Source organism: Suricata suricatta, chromosome 8, assembly GCF_006229205.1.
Source record: "Suricata suricatta isolate VVHF042 chromosome 8, meerkat_22Aug2017_6uvM2_HiC, whole genome shotgun sequence".
Taxonomy (NCBI): Eukaryota; Metazoa; Chordata; class Mammalia; order Carnivora; family Herpestidae; genus Suricata; species Suricata suricatta.
Window position 1 is genome coordinate 117,714,654 of NC_043707.1, and position 22,374 is coordinate 117,737,027.

The window sequence follows — 22,374 nt, forward strand, 5'->3', positions numbered from 1 at the left end:
GAGTTTTTACCCCCAAAGTACAAAAGGGAAGCTGAGACTAGGAGGGGACAGTGACTGCCCAACAGCATAGAGGTGGTCAGAAGCAGAGGAACCAAGACCAGCAATCTAGGTCTTGTCTCTGCCTGATCCCTAGGACTAGAAATTGCCCAGGGTCCAGCCATGGGTTCAACAGTGTTAGAAGTTCCTCCATGGGCCCCTTGAAAGGCATTGTGGTACCTCCACCTGTTAGAATTTGGCTTCACCCACCCAACCTGACTCTGACCCATAGCTTTCTCCTGGTCCTGGTCTCCACAAGGGTAGAGACCCATTTGTCTGGGACACCGACTCCAGTCAGCCCTGGCATAGTATAGACAGCACTCACTCTAACACTGATAATAATTAGAATACAGGGTTTGGCCTCCCTAACCTGCCTTAGCCCTTGAGTAACCCCAGGGGCTCAGCTGTGGCAAACATGAGGCAGATCACTACCATTGCTAGGCCTCGGTTTTTCAACTAACCACCAACCATTCAGGACCAGCCCACATCCCAGAGTACCTTCTGGGCCAGGCACAGAAATCACACTGGGCCCTGTCCTCATGTCCTCCCTGCCCAGCCCAGCACTAGCCCTAAGGACCCTTCCCCTCTCCCACTTGATGAGTATCGAAGAAGAAGGGTTATAGGCAAGGCTGAGACTCAGAGAAAGAGTTTTGTACAGGACCTTGGCCTGTTGGATAGTCTAGAAGCATTGGGTAGGGAGGGGAGAGGAAGGCAAACATACTCCGGCTTTTGGAAGAGGCAATCAGGAGAAGAATATTAGTCAGTCTTGCCCCCGCACCAACCCTTTCAGCACTTTCTTCCCGGTGGCCAGGACTGGCAACATAATTTGTAGGGCCCAGTGCAAAATGGAAATGTGGGGCCTTTTGTTCAAAAATTATTAAAAACTTCAAGAAGGTGGGGCACCTGCCTGACTCAGTAGATAGAACATGTGACTCTTGATCTCAGAATCCTGAGTGTGAGCCCCACCTTGGGCCTAGAGCTTATTTTTAAAAAAATTTCAAGGGATACCTGGGTGGCTCAGTCAGTTAAGCATCCAACTTCAGCTCAGGTCATGCTCTCACGGTTCGTGGGTTCGAGCCCCACATCGGGCTCTGTGATGGCAGCTCAGAGCCTGGAGCCTGCTTTGGATTCTGCATCTCCCTCTCTCTCTCTGCCCCTCCCCTGCTTGCATGCACTGTCTTTCAAAAATGAATAAACATCAAGAAAAAGTTTTTTTTTTAATTTCAAGAAGGCAACAGCAGACCATTCAACCAAGTATGGGGCCTTTCTGACATCAGGGCCACAGATAACTGGGTGTATGAAGTTGGCCCTGCCAGTGGCTCTTATAATTCATCGGCAAAGGCCCCCCTCAAACCACAACTTCCCCCAGGGGTGCCTGGCTGGCTCAGTTGGTAGAGCATGCTCTTGATCTTGGGGTCTTGACTTCAAGCCCCATGTTGGGCATAGAGCATACTTAATAAAAAAAATTTTTTTTGAGAAAAAAAAGCTTAAAGGGCACCTGGGTGGCTCAGTCAGTTAAGCCTCCAACTTCGGCTCGGGTCGTGACCTCACAGTTTGTGAGTTTGAGCCCCACATCAGGCTCTGTGCTGACAGCTTAGCGCCTGGAGCCTGCTTCGGATTCTGTGCATGTGTGTCTCTCTCTGCCCTTCCCCTGCTTACACTCTGTCTCTCGCTGTCTCTCAAAAATAAACATTAAAAAATAAAAAATAAAATAAAGAAAAAGAAAACCACAATCTCCAGGAATCAGCTCAGAGATTAATTAAGTCCCTAATTTGGAGGTGGAGAAGGAGGGGTATGGGAAGAGGTCAGGGTTATTTTCCTTTCACTGCTGCTAACTCCAACAGCCAGACATCCTCCCCTCCCAACTCCAATCTGGACCGCCCTTGGCCCGACATCCCCAGCTTTCCTTCTTGTCTCCTGGCCTAATGGACAGACATGCTTCCGAGACACCCAGAAAGGGTAGCCTGGGAAAGGCTAGCCTGCAACCCTCCCCTCTAGACTCATGGCTACTCAGCTCAGCCACATCTCTTTGCTGACCCTGTGGGCAGCTAAGAAAACAGACTTCCCAGCAGCCCCTGTCAGCAGGGCCCAAAGTCCATCCTAGAGCCAATCTGTCACCTGACCAGGCAGGAAGCTGCAACCCCAGGGAGGAACCAGCCACAACCAGGCTTAGGCAGCAGCCCCAAGGCCCTCTAGCTTTGCCCTCTCTGTTTTTGGAAAACCCAGGACCACCCTGATGTCGCTGTCCTCCCCACCCAAGACACCCTCACCTTCTCCCCACCGGGAGACCTGCCTCCCATAGGCTCCAGGTTTGTCCCCTGCAGGGCCTGGCCTTCTCACAAACTCCAGGCTGGGTGGCCAGGCCAAGGTGTGGCTGAGCCTGCCTCATTTCACAGGGGACACCAGGAAGGGAAAGAGCCTGCAAATCACACAGCCAAGAGTACCAAGGAGCACCTGTGGCTTCCCTCAGTCCTTAGACCAATTGGAGGGGCTGAAATTACAGCGCAGGGAGGAGCAATTCTGCAAAGTCAGGATGTTACGTGGTTAATAGCTTTCCTATTCCATGGACAAGACAGCCAAAGAAGAAATGGAGTGAATGGGGCGCCTGGGTGGCTCAGTCGGTTGAGCGTCCAACCTTGGCTCAGGTCATGATCTCACTGTTCGTGGGTTTGAGCCCCACGTCAGGCTCTGTGGTGACAGCTCAGAGCCTGGAGCCTGCTTTGGATTCTGTGTCTCCCTCTCTCTCTGCCCCTCCCCTGCTCACGTTGTCTTTCTCGCAAAAATAAATAGAACATTAAAAAAAAGAAGAAGTGGAGTGACTTGCCAACAGTCACGCAGCTACCTCTGGGCAGAGGTGGAGTTTACAACTGGCTCCCGACCTTTTGTGTTTGTTTGTGTGTTTCCTAACTGAGCACTCGCTTTATGTCAAGCCTCCGTACCACTTGCCAGCTGCTTTCAAGGATAGGCAGTTAAGACCCTAGAAAAAGAAAAGAGCTTATCCTGGGGCCTCCAAAATGTTCTGCTTAACTTTGGATGCCCCTGCGTGCATTTTCCAGGAGAGAGGTCCACAGCCTTCACCAGGCTCCCAACGGGGGTCCTGTTTCAGAACGAACTAAGAGTGCACGCTTTGATCCTTTCCAGTGGGAGGATAAGATGGAAAGAGGCTCCTCACATGACCCCCTCATCCCCTCTCCTCCCTAATCCGGGAGTAAGGGGTGGAGGAACCCCGAGAGTGAAATAACACCCAAGGTGCTTGTGGCTGGAATGAGACAGAGCCTTGTGGGCTCCTGGCTTTAAGTTGGTGCCAGCTTCTAGGAGGCTGAGGAGGAAAAGGAAGACAGAGAGAGACAGAGACAGAGAGATGAGAGGGAAGAGGAGAGGGAGCAGGGGAACAAGAGAGAAAGGAGAGGGAGCTGTCGCCACTGCCCAGGTTCCAGTGTGGAACAAACTCTGATTTCCTTCGTTCTTTGAACACTTCTCTCCTGAGCACCGGCTCCATGCTCCAGGCTCCCGACGTGACCAGTTAGCCTGTGGTCAGGTTGCCACTCTCTCAGCTGTCCACAGTGTGGACAAACGGTTTTCAAACTTTTCCTTACAGCCTTAGAATTTTACTTTTCCCCTCAAACAAAAGCCCACCTGAATTTTATCTGACAAATAAAATGGATAAAAGCAGTGTTTTATATGTATAAATTTAGTTTATAAATCAACTTATCACCTTTACTTGCCACAGAGTAGATCAGTGAAAACAGTGACGACATTGTGATGGACCTAAAATTTGAAACCCTAGTAATAAGTGATGATTGGGGTTTTAACTGACAGCCAGTATTCAATTTACTCCTGCAGTAGTTCATTTTTTTTTAATTTTTTTAATGTTTTATTTATTTTTGATACGGAGACAGACCATGAGAGAGGGGGAGGAGCAGAGAGAGAAGGAGACACAGAACCGGAAGCAGGCTCCAGGCTCTGAGCTAGCGGTCAGCACAGAGCCTGACGCGAACCGAAGCGGCCGCAGTCGGACGACCAACTGTCTGAGCCACCCAGGCGCCCCTGCAGTAGTTTGTTTTAATAGGTAATTAGAAAACAATGCACCTCAGGGGTGCCTAGGTGGCTCCGTTGGTTAAGCATCCAACTCTTGATCTCAGGTCATGATCTCACAGTTCGTGGGTTCAAGCCCTCTGCGTTGATGGCAGAGCCTGCTTGGGCTTCTGTTGCTCCATCTCTCTGCCCTTCCCCAACTTGTGCTCTGTCAAAATAAAAACACTTTAAAAATTAAGAAAAAAATGATCCGCCTGGATGGCTCTGTCGGTTAAGTGTCCATGACTCAGGTCATGGTCTCACGGTTCGTGGTTTGAGCCCCACATCAGGCTCCGTGCTGACAGTGTGGAACCTAGTTAGGATTCTTTCTCTCTCCTTCTCTCTCTGACCCTTTCCCACTCATGTGCTCTCTCTCTTTCAAAATAAATAAATAAGCTAAAAAAAATGGGGTGCCTAAATGGCTAAGTTAAGCATCCAACTCTTGATTTCAGCTCAGGTCATGATTTATGGTTTGTAAGTTTGACTCCTACATCAGACTCTGCGCCTACAGTGCAGAATCTGCTTGGGATTTTCTCTCTCCCTCTCCTTCTGCCCCTTCCCCCTGCTCTCTCTTAAAAAAAATAAAAAATAAAAAGCCTAACCTTGTTCTCCTCTCAATCCTGCCACTAATTTCCTGGGTGTCCTTAGGTGAGACACTTGCCCTTTCTGGGCACCAGTTTCCCATCTCAGTATCCGATTTCACCTAGGAAAGTAGTGTGTGTGTGTGTGTGTGTGTGTGTGTGTGTGTGTGTGTGTGTATTTATTGTGTTGAGGGGTGTGCTGGGCTGCAGTGTACATATGCGGAAACTTCATTACTCATCCTCACCGCCTACCCCCATCCCAGCGCTGGGCCCGAAGAAGGGTCCACAAAACCACTGAACTGCCCAAGTTCAAAGGCAGAGGCGGGTTGCCATGGAGATGTGCTTTGTTTCCCAACTGTCTGGCTGCATCTGACAAGTACAAAAAGCCAGGCCAGATGGACACTGACCTAGGCCAAGAGAGCAGGGATTTCCTGACCCAAGATCCACAGGGCTCACTGCTTTCCAAGAAGGGTTCAGTTCTCAGTTCTCACCCCCAGAACAGGGGGCTGACCAGCGTGACCTGCCCGCTGATAAGGCTTCATGTAGGAGGTTGCTGGGTGGGGCTCTCAAGGTGCTTGCGGACACCCACTCCACCAGTCCTAGGCAGCAAGCCTGGCCCTGTGCCCAAGGGCTGGGCTAGGAGGGAAACACCCGCCCTCAGGGCCTTTAAGAAGCTGGGAGCAGGATCAAGATCTGTGGGCAGAGCACCCTGCCCACAATCAGTGGGAAACAGCTGGATATGGATACTTCGAGAAAACGCCCACAATCCCCACAGAGGCCTGTACAAACACACCAAGACACAAACACAGGTTGACGCACCCACATGCACACCGGTTCACACCAGCATACCCAGATATATGGACACACACACTAAAATACACACCCAGACACATAGTGACCGATCATCTAGATACCCACACATACTCAGGTGCACTGCGACAGAACTGATGTCTAAACATACACAGATACAGGAATGTACTGAAACACAGACTCCTATACACACACACACACACACACACACACACACACACACACACACAGATACACAGATATGCCAATTCAGACACACACAGATCCACAAATACACATATTCCCAGAAGCACAGACCCTCATACACAGACATCCATTGGCGCAAAAACAGAACTCAGGGGCCCATAAACTAGAAAGAGATATCCGGAAGGCCCTGGTACACAAATACAGATATAAAGAGATAAACAGTACAAGTAGAAACACAGATACACAAATATCCACCACGGATCCAGGCAAGGGGCAGAGAAGGGAATTAATACCTGGTGAGGGTCAATTCTGCACAGGCAGCATGAAAAGACTTTTCTTTACAGGATCCTTTAAAATTCCTTTTGGGGGCACCTGGGTGGCTCAGTCAGTTAAGCGTCCGACTTCAGCTCAGGTCATGATCTCAGGGTTCATGAGTTTGAGTCCTACATAGGGTTCTGCGCTGACAGCTCAGAGTGTGGAGCCTGCTTCGGATTCTGTGTCTCCCGTTCTCTCTCTCTGCCCCTTCCCCCTCACTCTCTGTCTCTCAAAAATGAATAAAAACATTTTTAAAAAATTCTTCCAACAACCTGTGAGGTTGGTAGCAGTATTTGGGTTCCTTACAAATACAATAATATAGGGGTGCCTGGGTGGCTCAGTTGGTTGAGCATCCAACTTTGGCTCAGATCATGATCTCATAACTCATGGGTTGGAGCCCCGCATCGGGCTCCGTGCTGACAGCCCGGAGCCTGGAGCCTGCTTCAGATTCTGTATCTCCCCTCCTCTCTGCCCCTCCCATGCTCATGCTCTGTCTCTGTTTCTCACTAATAAATAAGTGTTAACAAAACAAAACAAAACAAAACAAAAAACAAATATGATAACGTAGAATACATAGCGAATATAAGGCCCAAACAAGGTAGAAGGAAATGGGAAACTGGCTCTTCATCCACATTCCCCAGGCCTCCCAAACACTCTTAATGCTAGTGGGTAGTGTATGCTTTTCTACACATCTACATATAAGCATGTAGAGATACTATAAGTCCAAACATTTTCCTTAAAACCAACTCAGAGAGGTTAAGAAATATGACCAAGATCATACAGCTAACTTAGCAGCAGAATCAGGGTTGGATTTGGCTCTGGCTCACTCCAAAATGCTCTTTTTGCTGGCTCAGCCGGCAGACACAACCAACCACACATTCACAGGCAGACAGATTCACAAAGGGGAGGCCCAGGGGCAGGGGGAGGGGAGGGACTGCACCTCTGGGCTGAAGGAAGTGGGGGACGGGAGGTCCTACAAGCCCTCGGTCTTTTGATCAGCTCTTCCAACTCTAGGCGTTGTCCCTATAAATTTCTGATAAAGAACAGAGCCTGGAACCTTTGAATCATTGGCGTAGGTGAGCACCAGGCAGGTGACTAAGTGATACAGGGCTCCAGCACCCAGCACTATCACACAGCTTCCTCCACTCTCCTGACCCGTCTCCAACCTCAACGCCTTCTCCACATGCCCCAGGGGAACTTTTCTTTCTTTACTTTCCGTTTTTTTTTAATGTTTATTTTATTTTTAAGAAAGAGAGGGGGAGCAGCGGAGGGGCAGAGAGAGAGAGTGAGACAGAGGATCTGAAGCAGACTCTGCGCTAACAGCAGAGAGCCCGATAGGGACCCGGAATTCACAAAGGGTGAGTTCATGACCTGGTGCTTAACCAACTGAGCCACCCAGGCACCCCGGGGGACCCTTTTCTAAGGCTAAACCTGGACTTTGTCGTTCCTTTGCTTAATCCCTTCCTGTTGTCTCCAGAGTTAAGTCCCAGCCTCGTAGAAACATAGAGCCCTTCACTCCCCACCCCAAGCTGCCTCTCCCCACTTTGCAATTTGGCAAAGCAGCTTCTCCTCAGGACCAGCTTAAGATGCTCCTCATCAGGGGACCTGGGTGGCTCAGGTGTCCAACTTCAGCTCAGGCCATGATCTCTGTTCCTGAGTTCAAATCCCACATTGGTCTCTGTGCTGACAGATCAGGGCCTCCCTCTCTCTCTGCCCCTCTCCTGCTCATGCTCTGTCTCTCACACAAAAATAAGCGTTAAAAAAAAATTTAAATGCTCCTCATGTTGAGCCTTCCCTGACTTCCCCACGAAGAACGCCCCCCTTCAGTCCCCACGCCCACCCCTACTCCCAACCCACAGAGTTTGCCCAGCAGACATCACCTCAAGACTTAACATCATCACCACTGAGGTGCCAGGGTGACTCAGTCTGTTAAATGACTCTTAATTTCGGCACAGGTCATGATCTCATGCTTCGTGAGTTTGAGCCCTGCATCAGGCTCTGTGCTGGAAGCCTACTTGGGATTTTCTCTCTCCCCCTCTCTCTCTGTCCCTCTCCTGCTCTAGCTCTCTCTCTCTGTCTTAAAATAAATAAATGGACATTAAAAAATATTTTTAAATCATCACTTATGATAGACGGTCCAACTTCCAGGTCTTGCCCTCAGTACATTATATAATCATCTCCCTTATTCATTACAACAATCCTAGAGAGGTAAGTATTGTCCCCATTTTATAGATGGTTAAATGGAAGCCCAGAGAGGTTAAGTCCCTTCTTTCTGGGCTGGTTTTCTTGAAAACCAGTCCTTGATCAAGCCACATATAAGCGCATTATGGCAAACATATTTGTCTCTGAATCTCCAGTGCCTGCACAGGCTCGGTGGCCATAGTAGGGAATGACTCAGTGAATGGTTGTTGAATGGCATACCCATCTATTTGCTGTCCCTCTGAGTGACAGAATAAGAGAGGATAGGTGAGGGGTAACTGGGTGGCTCAGTAGGTTAAGCGTCAGACTTCAGCTCACGTCATGATCTCATGGTTCATGGGTTCGAGCCCCGCGTCTGGCTCTGTGCTGACAGCTCAGAGCCTGGAGCCTACTTCTGATTCTGTGTCTCTCTCTGCTCCTCCCCCACTCCTGCTCTGTCACTCTCTCTCAAAATTAAATAAACATTTAAAAAAATTTTTTAAAGAGAGAGATAAAAGAGACATGCTAGGGGGCTGGGACACTCAGGGAGGGCCCCTGCTAACTGGGATTCCCCAGGAAGTCACTGAAGACAAGAGTTCCCTCAGGACCTGACAGTGACTGCCCCTGCAGTCCAGGGACATCTGCACCGACCCTGCTGGGGGAGCAGGTGTCCTCTGCCTCCTCCCCTTGTCTCTTCAGTCAGGAGCTCTGAGCCAATGTGTTATTAAATATTTACTGTTTCCCACTCCGCTCAGCTTGGTGCCAGGCCCTGGGCGGGGGACCAGAGAGCAAGGGATATGGAACTGTTTACAGTTAAGGATCACCTACCAGGTGGCACAGAATTCTTCCAAAAGCCCTGCAGATGGGATTCTCGGCCCTATTTCTGCAGCTGGAGAGATGAGGCTCAGAGAGGGAAGATTGCTGGTCCCAGATCACACAGCCAGCGAGCCAGCATCTAGAGTCAGGTGTGTGCCCATGTCCCAGGCATCTTATGCCCTCTCCCCAGCAGGGAGGATGTGGGCCCGGCTCAGAGGAGACTCAAGGAGGCCATTTTTGAGGTGGGGCTGTGGCTGGAACACAGCCTGCCTGGCAGATTTTCTACAATAACAACAGCTTGTGTCTGTGCAGCACTTTCCCTTCCATTAGCTCATTCTGCCCTCCCCAACATCCCCTTGGGTGCCTATTATTGTCTCCTATAACTGATGAGGGATGTAAGCTCAGTGAGGTCAAGTGCTTTTCCCAAGGTTGCACAGCCTGTGCATAGCAAACTTTTGAGCAGGGGGCCTCCTGGGTCTCCCTGGGTCTCCCTGCCACCTCCACTTCTGCCTCTTCCCAGCAGGCCTCCATGCTGCCCCAAGGGAGCTCTCAAACGCAAATGTGAGCTTCTGGCTCTAAAGACCCAGCCAGTCTCTGCCGTCTCACATACCACACTGCCGCACCTTGGCCAGGAAATGATTCCTCTGCTCTCCCTTGATTTGTCCACCTTTCGACCTCCTACTCAGCCTGCAAGTGCCAACTCAAACGCTCCTTTCTCTAGGAGGGCTTCCCAGATTGGGTTCCTTCATACAAACCATTAACAGAGCAATTATCTCACTATATGTAATTGCTTGTCTGTCTCTCTCAGAAGATGTGAGTTCCTCAAGGGCAAAGACAATGATTTTTTCAAGTCTCTTCACTGCATGGAGCTTTTCAGTCTCAGAAAGCACTTGTTGAATGAATGGATGGACATCCCTGAGGGCTGGACCTGGGGGAAGATGGTGGAGCATTAACAGAAACAGGGACACCAAGAAGAGAATTTGATGGGGCACCTGGGTGGCTCAGTTGGTTGAATATCAGACTTCTGGTTTCAGCTCGGGTCATAATCCCAGGGTCTTGGGGTCAAGCCCCAAGCCCGGTAGTTAGGAGTTGGAAGTGAGGTGGGGATGAAAACTGGGCAGGAATGGGGCACCTGGGTAGCTCAGTCGGTTGAGCATCCGGCTTCAGCTCAGGTCATGATCTCATGGTTCATGGGTTCAAGCACCACGTCGGGCTCTGTGCTGACAGCTAGCTCAGAGACTGGAGCCTGTCTTCAGATTCTGTGTCTCCCTCTCTCTCTGACCCTCCCCTGCTCACGCTCGCTCGCTCTCTCTCTCTCTCTCTCACAAGTAAATAAAATAAGACATTTTTTAAAAAGGTAAAAAAAAAAAAGAAAACTGGTCAGGAAGAAAGGATCTTAACAGGAGGGGCTCCTGGCTGGCTCAGTCATAGTGAGTGCCTGTGACTGTTGATCTCAGGGTATTGAGTTCAAGCCCCGTGTTGGGTGCGGAGATTACTTAAATAAAACTTACAACAAAAACAACAACAAAATCCAGTAACTGAATAGTTGCTATGTGCCAGACCCAGTGCTGAATGCAATATGGACATTTTCCCATTTGATCCCAAGACATAGGTAATACCAAGCCATTTGTTGGAGGAGAAAATTGAGGCTCTGAGAATTAAATTAATCTACCCCAAGTTACACAGCTAGTAAAGGGCAGAGCCAGGAGTGGAGCGCAGGTCCACATGAAGCCAAAGTCCATCCCTTCTCTGTATGGTAGACTTGGAAGGACCGGGCTTATAAGACACACGTGTTTATGGGGGTGAGGGTTGGCGGGGGAGTAGGCAGCCCAGATGAGAGAGGAAACTGTCCAAGAGATAGAAGGGAAACCAGCTGGGCGATGTCTCAGAGTAAGAGAAGAGCTCCAGGAAGGGCCCAGTGGTTCCTACTGTTGCTGAGAGATGGAGCTGGGTTGGGTGCAAGATTTGGCAAGTAAGAGGCGACCTTCCAGACTGCTGCTTCCACTGGCTTCAAGGAGTCAGTAAAAGGACCTGCTGAGTAGGAGGTGAGGTAGTGGAGGTGGTTGGCGGGGAAGAGGAAGAGAGAACACGGGGGGAAGAGAGCACCCTGCAGGTATGTGGACAGGACAGGGCAAATGATTGGGGCTGGTTTGGAAATACTGCAGAAGGGATGTGGGGGGGGGGAGGGGAGGGGGTGAGCAGGGGGGCATTCCAGGCTGAGCCAGCCACTCTACTCAAGGACACACTCAATCCTTTCCTGACATTGTCCCTCCCCCTCCATCTCCTCCCCTCATCCCTCCTTCTGTCTCCCTCCTCCACTCTGCCCCCACGGCTCCCCTGTGTATGTTCAGGACAAGCCACCCCGACCTCCAGTCTGCTGTCTCACCCTCCCTGGCCCAGCCCGGTGAGCCAGGCAGGGAGGAGTTTCCAGGCAGGAAAGGGCTGAGTCACTGGCCACACATCTGGTCTCAGATCTTGATACCCAGCTGGAAGGGGTAGGAAGGAAGAGGCTCCTCCCTGGCAAGCTCTCCAGGCCACTAGTTACATTGCCTGCTGGGAGGGGCAGGCTGGGAGAGGAGAGCCCTGATATACTAATGACCGGAATCTGCTGGGCTGCTTCACGCACTCTGGGTCCTTTCCTTCTGTGACCACCTTTTCTGCTCAGAGGAGCCCTGAACAGTAAGGTTCGTCATATTTGTTTCACAGGTGAGAAGACTCCTAAACAAAGTGGCTTGAGCAAGGCCACACATATTTGGAGAACGGGTCTGTGTCCCCTTCCATGCTCTGGGTACACAGAAAGGGGTGATGTTTGGAGACACTGAAAAAAGATGCCCAGGGGCTCCGGCACACTAGTGGGTGATCACTGCAAAAGCTAGGTTGGGAGAGGCACTCAGCCCAGGCTCTTGCTAAAATGGCCCCTTCCCAAAGGCGCCTGGCTAAGTTGGACATGTGTTCCAATCTAGATCTTTGGGTTGTGAGTTCGAGTCCCAAGTTGAGTGTCGAGATTCCAAAAAATTTTTTTAATTTTTTTTAATGTTTATTTATTTTGAGGGAGAGAGAGACAGTGCGACCAGGGGAAGGTCAGAGAAAGAGGGAGATACAGAATCCAGAGAAGGCTCCAGGGTCTGAGCTGTTAGCACAGAGCCCAGTGCAGGGCTTGAACCCACAAACCTTGAGATCATGACCTGATCCTAAGTTGGACAATTAACCAACTGAGCCACCCAGGTGCACCTCCCCAATTTTTTTCAAACTTAAAATTAAACAAATAAAATGGCCTTTTCCCAAAGTCCCGGTAGAGGGAAGACCTTCCTTTCTCCCCTACGCCCTGCCCTGGCCTTGGCTGTTGTTGGCTCAGCTCTGAGCCACTCTACCTCATTCTTCCGTGTCTTTCATCCTCTCTTCACTTCATACATTCTGCGAGGGCACAGTGTCCCCATTGTCCTGAGCAGAGAGGTGTCCAGGTCCTGGGGAGAGGTGGGAGAATCATGCCAGGCCTCTGCACGCGTCCCAGGCCACTCAGGAACCTTCTCTGGGGTTCAGCCTGCTTTTTCACAGCACAGCACAGCCAAGTCACTTCCGCCTCTCAAATGGGGCTTCCCACTTCTATTATTCAGAAGAGCATGGAAAGAGCACTCTTTCATAGACCCAGACTATCCCTGATATTAACTTTTAATTGATTTAATTGTATTTACTGTGGCTAGATTCACAGCTGTGCCACTTTGGGGCAAATGTTTGGACTTCCCTAAGTCTTGGCTCCTTCCTCTTTAAAATGGGAATAATAGCAATAATACTACCTTTTTCCCAGGGTGGCTGCCGGATTGACTTAGATAATGCCTAAAGCAGGAACCACATAGTGTTTAAGGGGAAAAAAAGCTTTTTTTAAATAAAAAAATGTTTTATACTTATTTTTTTTAATTTTTAAATGTTTTTTATTTATTTTTGAGAGACAGAGAGAGATAACACGAGCAGGGAAGGGTCAGAGAGAGAGAGACGCAGAATCTGAAGCAGGCTCCAGGCTCCAAGCTATTAGCACAGAGCCCAATGCAGGGCTCGAACCCACGAACACGAGATCATGACCTGAGTCGAAGTTGGACACTTAACCAACTGAGCCACCCAGGTGCCCCAAAGCTAGTATTATTATTAAGGGACTTCTGATTACAAAATGAGTTCATGCTCAAGGAGAATCTGGGAAATGCAGAAAAGCACAAAGTCATCAATAAATGTCACCTGTATTTCCACCTAGAAGGACCATTTGGTGATGATTTTCTTACATCGAGTAGAATTGCCGTCCCTCACCCTCCCAGGGGACTGACTCGTGTGCTTCTACGATGCGCAGGTAGTGTCGGAGTGGATATAATCTACATTTCTTGTGTCCTCTCTGGGCCTCAGTTTCCCTCTCTGAAAAGTAAAGGGTTGAACTACTCAGGGAAGCCAAATCTGTTTGTTTGTTTGTTTGTTTGTTTGTTTATTAAATGTTTATTTATTTATTTTTGAGAGGGAGAGATTACAAGTGGGGGAGGGGCAGAGAGAGAGAGGGAGAGAATCCCAAGCAGGCTCTACACTGTCAGTGCAGAGCCCAATTCAGAGTCAAACCCACGAACCAGGAGATCATGACCTGAACTGAAACCAAGAGTCAGACGCTTTTATTTTTACTTATTTATTTATTTACATTTTATTTATTTTTGAGAGACAGAGAGAGACAGAGCATGAGCAGGGAAAGAGCTGAAAGAGAAAGAGACATGGAATCAGAAGCAGGCTCCAGGCTCTGAGCTAGCTGTCAGCACAGAGCCCAACGCGGGGCTCAAACCAATGAACCATGAGATCATGACCTGAGCCAAAGTCAGATGCTCAACCGACTGAACCACTCAGGCGTCCCAGATGCTTATTAAAAAAATGTTTATTTGTTTTTGAAAGAGAGAGAGACAGAGCATGAGTGGGGGAAGGGCAGAGAGAGGAGGAGACACAGAATCCGAAGCAGGCTCCAGGCTCTGAGCTGTCAGCACAGAGCCTGATGTGGGGCTCAAAGTCACGAGCCCTGAGATCATGACCTGAGCCGAAATCAGACCTTTAACTGACTGAGTCATCCAGGCACCCTCAAGAGTCAGACCCTTAAATGACTGAGCCACCCAAGCACCCCAAGGGAAGACAAATTATGTATGTATGTATGCATTTATTAAATGTTTATTTATTTATTTTTGAGAGAGAGAGATCACAAGCAGGGAAGGAGCAGAGAGAGAGAGAGAGAGAGAGAGAGGGAGAGAATCCCAAGCAGGCTCCACGCTGTCAGCACAGAGCTCAATGCAGGTTCAAAACCACAAACCATGAGATCATGACCTGAGCCGAAACGAGAGTCAGACTCTTAAATGACTGAGCCCCCACCCCCCACCCCGTGCCCCAAGGGAAGACAAATTTAATTGCTCGTGCTAACTGCTGCCTCAAATGAGTGCCTTGCTCAACTAATCACATCCGCTCCAGACACAGAAGGCGGTGGTGGTATGCAGAGCCTGGGCAGCAACAGTGTAGAGTCCAAGAAATCCCTAAGAATCACTTCAGTTTGGGGGCACCTAGGTGGCTCAGTCAGTTAAGCATTTGACTCTTGGTTCTCATCTCGGGTCTTGATCTCAGGGTTGTGAGTTCAAGCCCCACATGGGGTGTGAACCCTACTTAAAAAAAAAAGAACCACTTCCTCTTCTGATTCTACTCCCTGTTCTAGCTCCTGGCTTCCTCTGGGGAATGGGGAGACAATCCTGGCCTCTTCTCCCGCCCCAGGCCTGGAGGTCTAGTACCCACAAAGCTCCCATGTAACATTCTGCATTGCTGTACCTTCTGTGTAGAGCCCAGCTGGGACTCTTCTCAAGTCAGACTCCATACAGGAGAGCAAGAGAGGGAGGTGAGGGAGTCTTTCCTCACTAACAAGGAAGTATGCAAAGTAACATGTACACCAGCAGCATCCCTCACCAGCCCAGGCTTGGACATTTGAATATTAAAGGATCCTGGGGCACCTGGTGGCTCAGCTGGTTAAGCATCTGACTTAACAGCTTAGGTCACGATCTCATGGTTCACAAGATCAGGCTCCACATCGGGCTCTGTGCTGCTCAGAGCCTGGAGACTGCTTCAGACTCTGTATCTCCTGGGGGTGTAGCTCAGTGATAGAGCATTTGACTGCAGACGCTGTATCTCCTTCTCTCTCTGCCCCTTCCCTGTTTGTGCTATGTCTATCTCTCTCAAAAATAAATAAATATAAAAAAAAAAAAAGAATAGGGGCATCTGGGTGGCTCAGTGGGTTGTGTCCAACTTTGGCTCAGGTCATGATCTTGAGGTTTGTTGAGTTCAAGCCCCACGTTGGGCTCTGTGCTGACAGCTCAGAGCCTGGAGCCTGCTTCATTTTCTGTGTCTCCCTCTCTTTGCCCCTCCCCTCCTTGTGTTCTCTTTCTCTCTCTCTCTCTTTCTAAAAACTAAACACTTAAAAAATAAAAAAAGAATATGAAAGGATCCTTTAGCAGCCCCTTCAGATTTTTAGACAACAAAACCTGAGTGGACCCAGGTCTCCAAGGGTCAACCCGGCCCTTCCTGCTAGTGAGAAAGGACAGTGCCTGACACACTCACGTGAAAGATTGAAAACTGGCTTTAGTTCTGGTATGACGGCTATGTGGGGAGGACCTGAACTCAGTAAGGGGACAGAGACCCAGAAAGAGCTAGGGACTCTCTAGGGAGAGGGGTGGGCTCAGTCAAGGGGGGGACCTCTGAAAAAGAGATGGTGACTCAGTGATGAGGAGGGGCTGCGGAGGGGGCCGAAGAGAAGGAGTTTACTGAGAAGCCTTAGGAATCTGCCACGTGGTCCCAGTGCCCATCCTTTTGTCCCCCTCCCAGTTCTGGAAGCTTGCCAAGGGCTGTAACCTGAGTGGCAAGGAGGGGCAGTCCTCCATGAGATCCCTGGATAGGGCCATCCCAGGATTCCAAATGCCTTGCTAGAAGTTGCTTCCAGCCTACAGAGCCCCAGAGGTAGGAGGAAGCTCCCAGGAAAGTCTCCCTTGCCCTCCATAGCCTCAGGCCATTCCTAGCCTCTCTCTGGCTGGCTGCCCAGGGACTCACTCCCAGCCCTGGCTTCCTGGCCCCTGCAGCCTCACAGTCTGTTGCTCAGGACTGTGGTGTCGCCTGTCTGGGTCCCTTCCTGGCAGAGACAGGTCTCCAGTTTCCCTCCAACTGTTTGGAGGGGTGCCTGACACCCATGTCCCTCACAGTCATGCTGACCATAGAGCCCAGGGTAGGCTCAGGCCTCTGAGCCGAGTCAGGAAGGGATCATTGAGTTAACTTCCCGAGAGCCTTATGTACCCATTTCTTTTACCTCAAGCCCTCACTGAACCTCTGTCCTCTCACTGAAACCTCATCTCTTCACTGAGCCCCATTCCTTCACTGAGTCCCTCCTCACTGAGCCCACCCTCCCCACTGAGCCCCCATCTCTCCCCTGACCTCTACTCTCTCACTGAACCCCCATATCTTCATTGAACGCCCATCCCCTCAGTGAGCCCCCATCCCTACTGAGCCCCAGCCTCTCACTGAACCCTAACCCTTCACTGAGCCAATATTCCCCTCATTGAACCCCCATTCGCCTCACCAAGCCCCCACCCCCTCACCGATTCCCTGTCTCCCTAATCTAACCTTATTTGTAAACCTCCAGTTCCCCGATGAGACACTTGAAACTGCAGCCCTGGGGCCTGTGTTGTGTCCACCCAGTCTCTGGCCGTACCCATACCAGCCCATCCTGTCATCACAGCCCAGGAAGCAGGTCGTGAGATGGAGGAGGTGAAGGCAAAGGATCAGTGACAGTCTGGAAGGAGAGCCCAGCGAAGGGCCTTCTTGGGCAGCCGCCATGGTGGCTCTGGGCCTGCTCCACCCGCAGAACGGACGCTAAGAGGATGCTGCAGGCAGAGAGGCACCTCTCACCCTTTGGCTAGTCAGGACCCAGGCCAGGGGCTGGAACACAAGAGCAGGCATCGGTCCCTCCCTGATCCCATGAACAAGAGCTGCACTGTGCACACCCTTCCCATTCCCCCACCCAGCCCCTCAGGCCAGGCCAGGGTCAGGCAGGGCCACCCATGGAGACCGGAAACAGGAAGACACCCAGGCAGCAAGGAGCAAGGGGGAGAGGCTTTGCGTTTCAGGGTCAGGGCTCCACAGACCGACCTGCAGGCAGAGAGGCTGTGGGCTCACACCCCTGAGTCTGGGGTGGCAGGGGTGACCACCAGATATCTCCAGGACACATAGGAGCAGACCCGTGTGAGAGAGACCCAAGCACACAGGCACGGCAGCAGGGAGGTTGATGGACTCTGGAGGTAAAGGCGACCCCGGACAAGGACACAGGATTCACAGGCCCCACTGCACAGTCACAGCCTTCAGCAGAGCCCCAAGGTCCCTTGGCTGACCTCATCCACTTGTCCATCAACTGAGTCACCGCAGCTCAACACTGCCAGCCTCGTGTTGGGCACTAGGGGGAAAGAAAGGAAAAAACTAGAAGCAGCTGAACTCAGGGTCTAGATTCAAGGGAGTTGTGTATGGGGCGCCCGGGTGACTCGGTTAAGTGTCTGACTTTGGCTCAGGTTGTGATCTCATGGCTCATGAGATCAAGAGCCCTGCATCAGGCTCTGGGCTGACAGCTAAGAGCCTGGAGCCTGCTTTGGATTCTGCGTCTCCCTCCCTCTCTGCCCCTCCCTTTCTCACACACTGTCTCTTTCTCAAAAACAAACATAAAAAAAAAAAAATTAAGGGAGTTGTTTATGTTCTAAGGGTCTGCCTTGCCCATGGTCCTTTCTGAGGGTCTCTTAGGTCACCATACTCTGAACCGAGTGACCTAACTGCCCTACCAGTTAAGTGGACTAGAGGTGGCCAGTGGCCCCCTGAGTGGTCTGGCTGAAACCACCCTCCAGGAATCAGATTCACTGAATCGCAGAGTGAGGGAGCAACCCAGAGAAGGCTAGGAGCGAGGTCATTTGATCAGCTCAGGGACATGCCCAGCAAGACACGAGGCAGGGTGGATACGCAGCAGTGGAGGCCCAGGACGATGGAGCCTCTGTGACCAATGGTGTCAAATGTGGGAGCATCAGGCACCTGCAGCTAAGGCAAAGACCGGGCGTCTGGGTCAGGGGACTGTTCTGCTTTGTCAACGCCCGTAGGGACACTGTGAAGCAGGGACAAGAGGGGTACCGCCCTGTCTTCCTCAATTCCCCAAACGGCCTCGCCATAAGTCCTGTCTCCTCAAGCACTTGCCTAAGCATTTCTCTGGTGCTCATCATCCAGAAGGGCCAAAAAAAACCACTGTCTCTCACATCCCTGCCTCTCCGGCCTCCTCCCAGCCAAGGCAGCCCTGCGATCCAGAAGGAGACACATCTGGTAGCAAGCGCCCTAGACTTCAGTCCACAGATGAGATTCAAGTCCTGCTTTCACCCCATATGCATCTCTCAGAGCCCCTGGTTCCTCATCAGAAATGGGAGTGGTGTCTGCTGCCCCGGGGGCTGCTGGGAGAAGGACATGAGACGGTGGAGGACAAGAGGCCGCTCCAGCCTCCCCAGCCTTCAAGCTCCCTCTGGCCCCAGGACTTCCATCCCTCTGGGACCCCTGGCTCCAACCAGACTCCCTCAGGCTGGGCTAGGGGCTCTAGCCACCTCTCTTGGAGCCTGGGGTTTTGATCTAGAAGAGAAGCTTCTTGGACATAAAGGTCAGCAGCATTGTGGCATTTCAAATACTTGTGATCAGACACTGAGGAGGCTGCTCAAGTCCGGGTCCACATAGTCACATTTTCTGTCAAGCTGGCGCCTCAGTCCAGGGGAAGGAGCCCCAGACAGGGAGCTGGACTCTGGTTAGAACAGGAAGTCTTATCAGGCTGCTGTTGGGGCTCACATGAGACTGTGTCACCTCAGCTCCTGGTGTGATGCGGCGTAGAAACTGTTTTGAGCCACTTTTCCTCATTTCTACCCATATCTCACCATCTCTCTGCCTTTCTTGTGAGGACTCGTGCCAGTCAGCCTGGTTGAAGTCCCTGTCCAGTAACAGGAGCTCTGAAGCTAGAGAGATAGAGAGACCTGCATTCAGATCCTGGTTCAGCTGCTTCCTGACTGGGTGACCCTGGACAGCCTGCCTTGCCTCTCTGAGCAAGACGGCGTGAACACGATGACTGCATGTGAAAGGCCAAGCAAGGGGCTGGGGGGTTCCCTGAATGTCAGTTCCCTTTCTCCTTCCCAGGTCCAAGGTCCCTGGGCAGGGGCCATCTGTGGAGCTGGAGGAGGTTGGGGGTCCCTACCCTGAGCTTTAGGACATGTGCCCATTGTGTGACCTCCAGCAGGTCACTGCAGAGCTTTGAGCTTGTTTTCATCTGTCAAGTGAAAGATCAACAGAACATGCATTCCTAGTGTTAGGTTCCCCTTCTCTGGTCACAGAAGGCTGCCCGGAAGAAAGGACTGAGTCTCCCTTTGAGTGGGAGGAGGGCAAACTGGGCAAGAGGGGGACTTCCCTTGAAGGCAGGAGGCTGGTGGGGACAGGGAGAGCAGGGAGGTGAGTCACCAGGAAGTGGGGCAGTGGGCTGGGCTGTTCTGAAGGTTGGGGCAGGCTCTGGACCTCCACGGGTCAGGGGTCAGCTGGAGGGGTCTGCTAGTTGTGGACTCGCAAAGGCTCACGACTATTCTAGAGAACTCTGCAAGTGACACACAGTCACACACACACTTGTCCACGTGGTCACACAAAGGCACTCTGGAAACACCAAAACACGTTCACACACTCCTGTACACTCAGGGACATCCCCAGTCACCCACAGACACAAAGACACACTCAAGAGACATTCACAAATGCATCCACATGCATTTTACACTCAAGTACATGCACACACAGTGCAGGCACACATTCAGACATATTCACACACGTCCTGCACACACTGTCCACAGACACTAGGGCAAGTGCACAGACACAGACGCTTGTACCCTCAAGTGCACTCACACAGACACCAAAAGGAACACACTCAGACACACTCATACTCACTCCTGCACATCCACGGCCACTCCCACAGACGCAAAGACAGGCACACCATTCACACACTCTTGCACACCAGCTTGTACAGTTGGGTACATCCTCCCAGTCAAAGGCACGCACTTACTGTGTACACACTCCTGCCCACTGTACACTCTGGAACATTCAGACATCCTCACAGATCCACACAGGCTAGTACCTTCAGGTAGACACACCCACAGGCTCCCTCACCCACCCCTGCGGCCATTCCTCCAATAGACAGCCAACTGGGCTCAGCCCTCTCTCCCCACCCATTTCCCACCGTCCTCTGGGGCCTCTGGGGCCTCCCTCCGGAACTGGGGGAGGGGACGGGGCGGGGCTCGCTCTGCTGATGTGGCAACTCCCTCACCTGCGCGGGGCTGCATCCTGGCCAAGAAAGGCTTAAAGGAGTGGGAATCCCAAGCTCAGACCCCATCCTGTCTCTGCCCTGGCTCTCAGTTGGGGAAAGTGAGGCCCTCAGAGGGCGTCAGATGGTGAATGGGACTTGAACCCGGGACTCCAGTGCCAGGAGCCGAGCGGGGAGGGGGGATGCTCGTGCTGGGCACTGGGACCGGGAAGACTGGACTCCAGGCCTTCCTCCTGCCTGCCCTGGCTGGCTGCCAGTGGATCCTGCCCCTCCTCAGTGTTCCCAGTCTCCCCAGCGGGCACTCCCATCCTTTGGCGGTGTTTGTCTCAGTGGCCGGCACCGCGGATCCCAGCCGGAAACCTGGCCACGTGACACACGCACACATGCACGCATGGACTGTCACTGCTCCCTGTCAGATTGATCTCCCCAGTGTTCTTCAAACCTGGACAGGAGGCCACCTGATGGTCTCCAAAGATTGGATCCACGAGCGAATTAAGGAACATAATAGAGGCTGCAATTCGGCAAGGCCAGGCCCGGGAACCCTGGACTGGTTTGGGGAGTGAATGGAAGACTTCTGACGGGGTTCCCAGAACAACAGACCCCTTAAGCCCCCTCCCTCCCCACTGGAGGCTCTCCAGTCCGGCTGATATGATATGCGGTGTGGTCTGCGGTTAGGTTTGCCACTGCTTCCAAAGCCCTCCTGCAGCTCCACCCAGCCCTAACCCTTGTATCCTGGTTGCAGGTGGACCTGGCTGGTGGGCAGGTGGCAGGAGTGGAGAGGGGTCAGGGAGAGTCAGCCATGCCCCTGGGAGCCACCAATCTGATGGGGGAGATCCAGCCCAGCCCTGCTCCTGGAGGGCCCAGCTTAATCCGATCCCATTCTGTCTTTGGGTCTCCAAGGCTAGTTAGTGGGGGGGGATGCCGCCCTTGCCCCAAGGATTCCGAGTCTGCTGTGGGAGAGACTATTCCAAGAGCTCTCAGGCTGGCAGGAAAGAGACTCCCTGGCCCAGGCCCCCAGCCAGTTGGGGAGATACAACACTTCCCTTGGGATTCCCAGTCTGACGAGGGCAGGCTACCAGGCTGGTAAAGGAGACCCAACACTTGTTCTCAGGGACCTCACAAAAGAAGAGAGTGAACACATACGTAGGACACAAAGGTACATAGACACCGAAAAGCAGAAATGAGCAATAGATGTATTCAGCTTTGGGCATATGTCTCTTGCATATGACTCTTTGTGACTGTGCATGCTTGTGACTCTGTGTGTGACACTTGCCTCTGAGTATGTTGCCGTGACTGTGCATATACCTCTGAGCTGAGGAGGCTCAGTGAGTGGACCCGACTGGGCAGAATCACTCATTCCCTGGACATGCATTTACTGAGCGGGCACTTTGTTCCGGCACTGGGCTCAGCCTTGCTGTACCATGGAGACTTCAACAGGGCTCCTGCTGAACCCTGATGGGTCCTGCCTTCAGGGCATCACTAATTAATGTGGGTTGATGAAACATTTAAACAAGCAATTCTTGGAGCGCCTGGGTGGCGTAGTCAGTTGAGCGTCTGACTTCAGCTCAGGTCATAATCTCATAGTTCGTGGGTTTGAGACTCGCGTCCGGCTCTGTGCTAACAGCTAGCTCAGAGCTTAGAGCCTGTCTTCAGAAACTGTGTCTCCCTCTCTCTCTGCCCATCCCCTGCTCATGTTGTCTCTCTCTCTCTCTCAAAAATAAATAAAACATTAAAAAAATAAAGTAAAAATAAAAAAAGCAAAACAAACAAACAAATAAACAATCTTTAATGCTGTGACCTGTTTAGAGGAAGTCCAGGGGGCAGCAGGGACATAGGGGAGGGGACTTCCTGGAAGATGGGATATTTAAACTGTGCCCTGAGTAACAGGCGTTAGGGCTAGGGAAAAGATGTGTAGGTAGAGGGAACAGCATATGCAAAGGGTGCCAACCTGCGGGGAGAGAGCCCAGGAAAGGTTTCTTG

The 22,374-nt window shown here is 51.5% G+C and overlaps 1 long non-coding RNA gene across 2 annotated transcripts; it reads right to left on the bottom strand.

Moving 5' to 3' along the window:
- Positions 1–17,145: 17,145 nt before the first annotated feature.
- LOC115298058 lies at positions 17,146–20,674 on the bottom strand. Of its 2 annotated transcripts, none has more exons than XR_003911582.1 (3): positions 20,398–20,674; positions 18,977–19,054; positions 17,146–17,481 (listed from the first exon to the last, which is right to left on the bottom strand). It is a non-coding gene; the product is annotated as an uncharacterized LOC115298058 (long non-coding RNA). The 2 variants fall into 2 exon arrangements; XR_003911581.1 differs by lacking the exon at positions 20,398–20,674 and adding an exon at positions 20,137–20,194.
- Between the last annotated feature and the right edge of the window lie 1,700 nt (positions 20,675–22,374).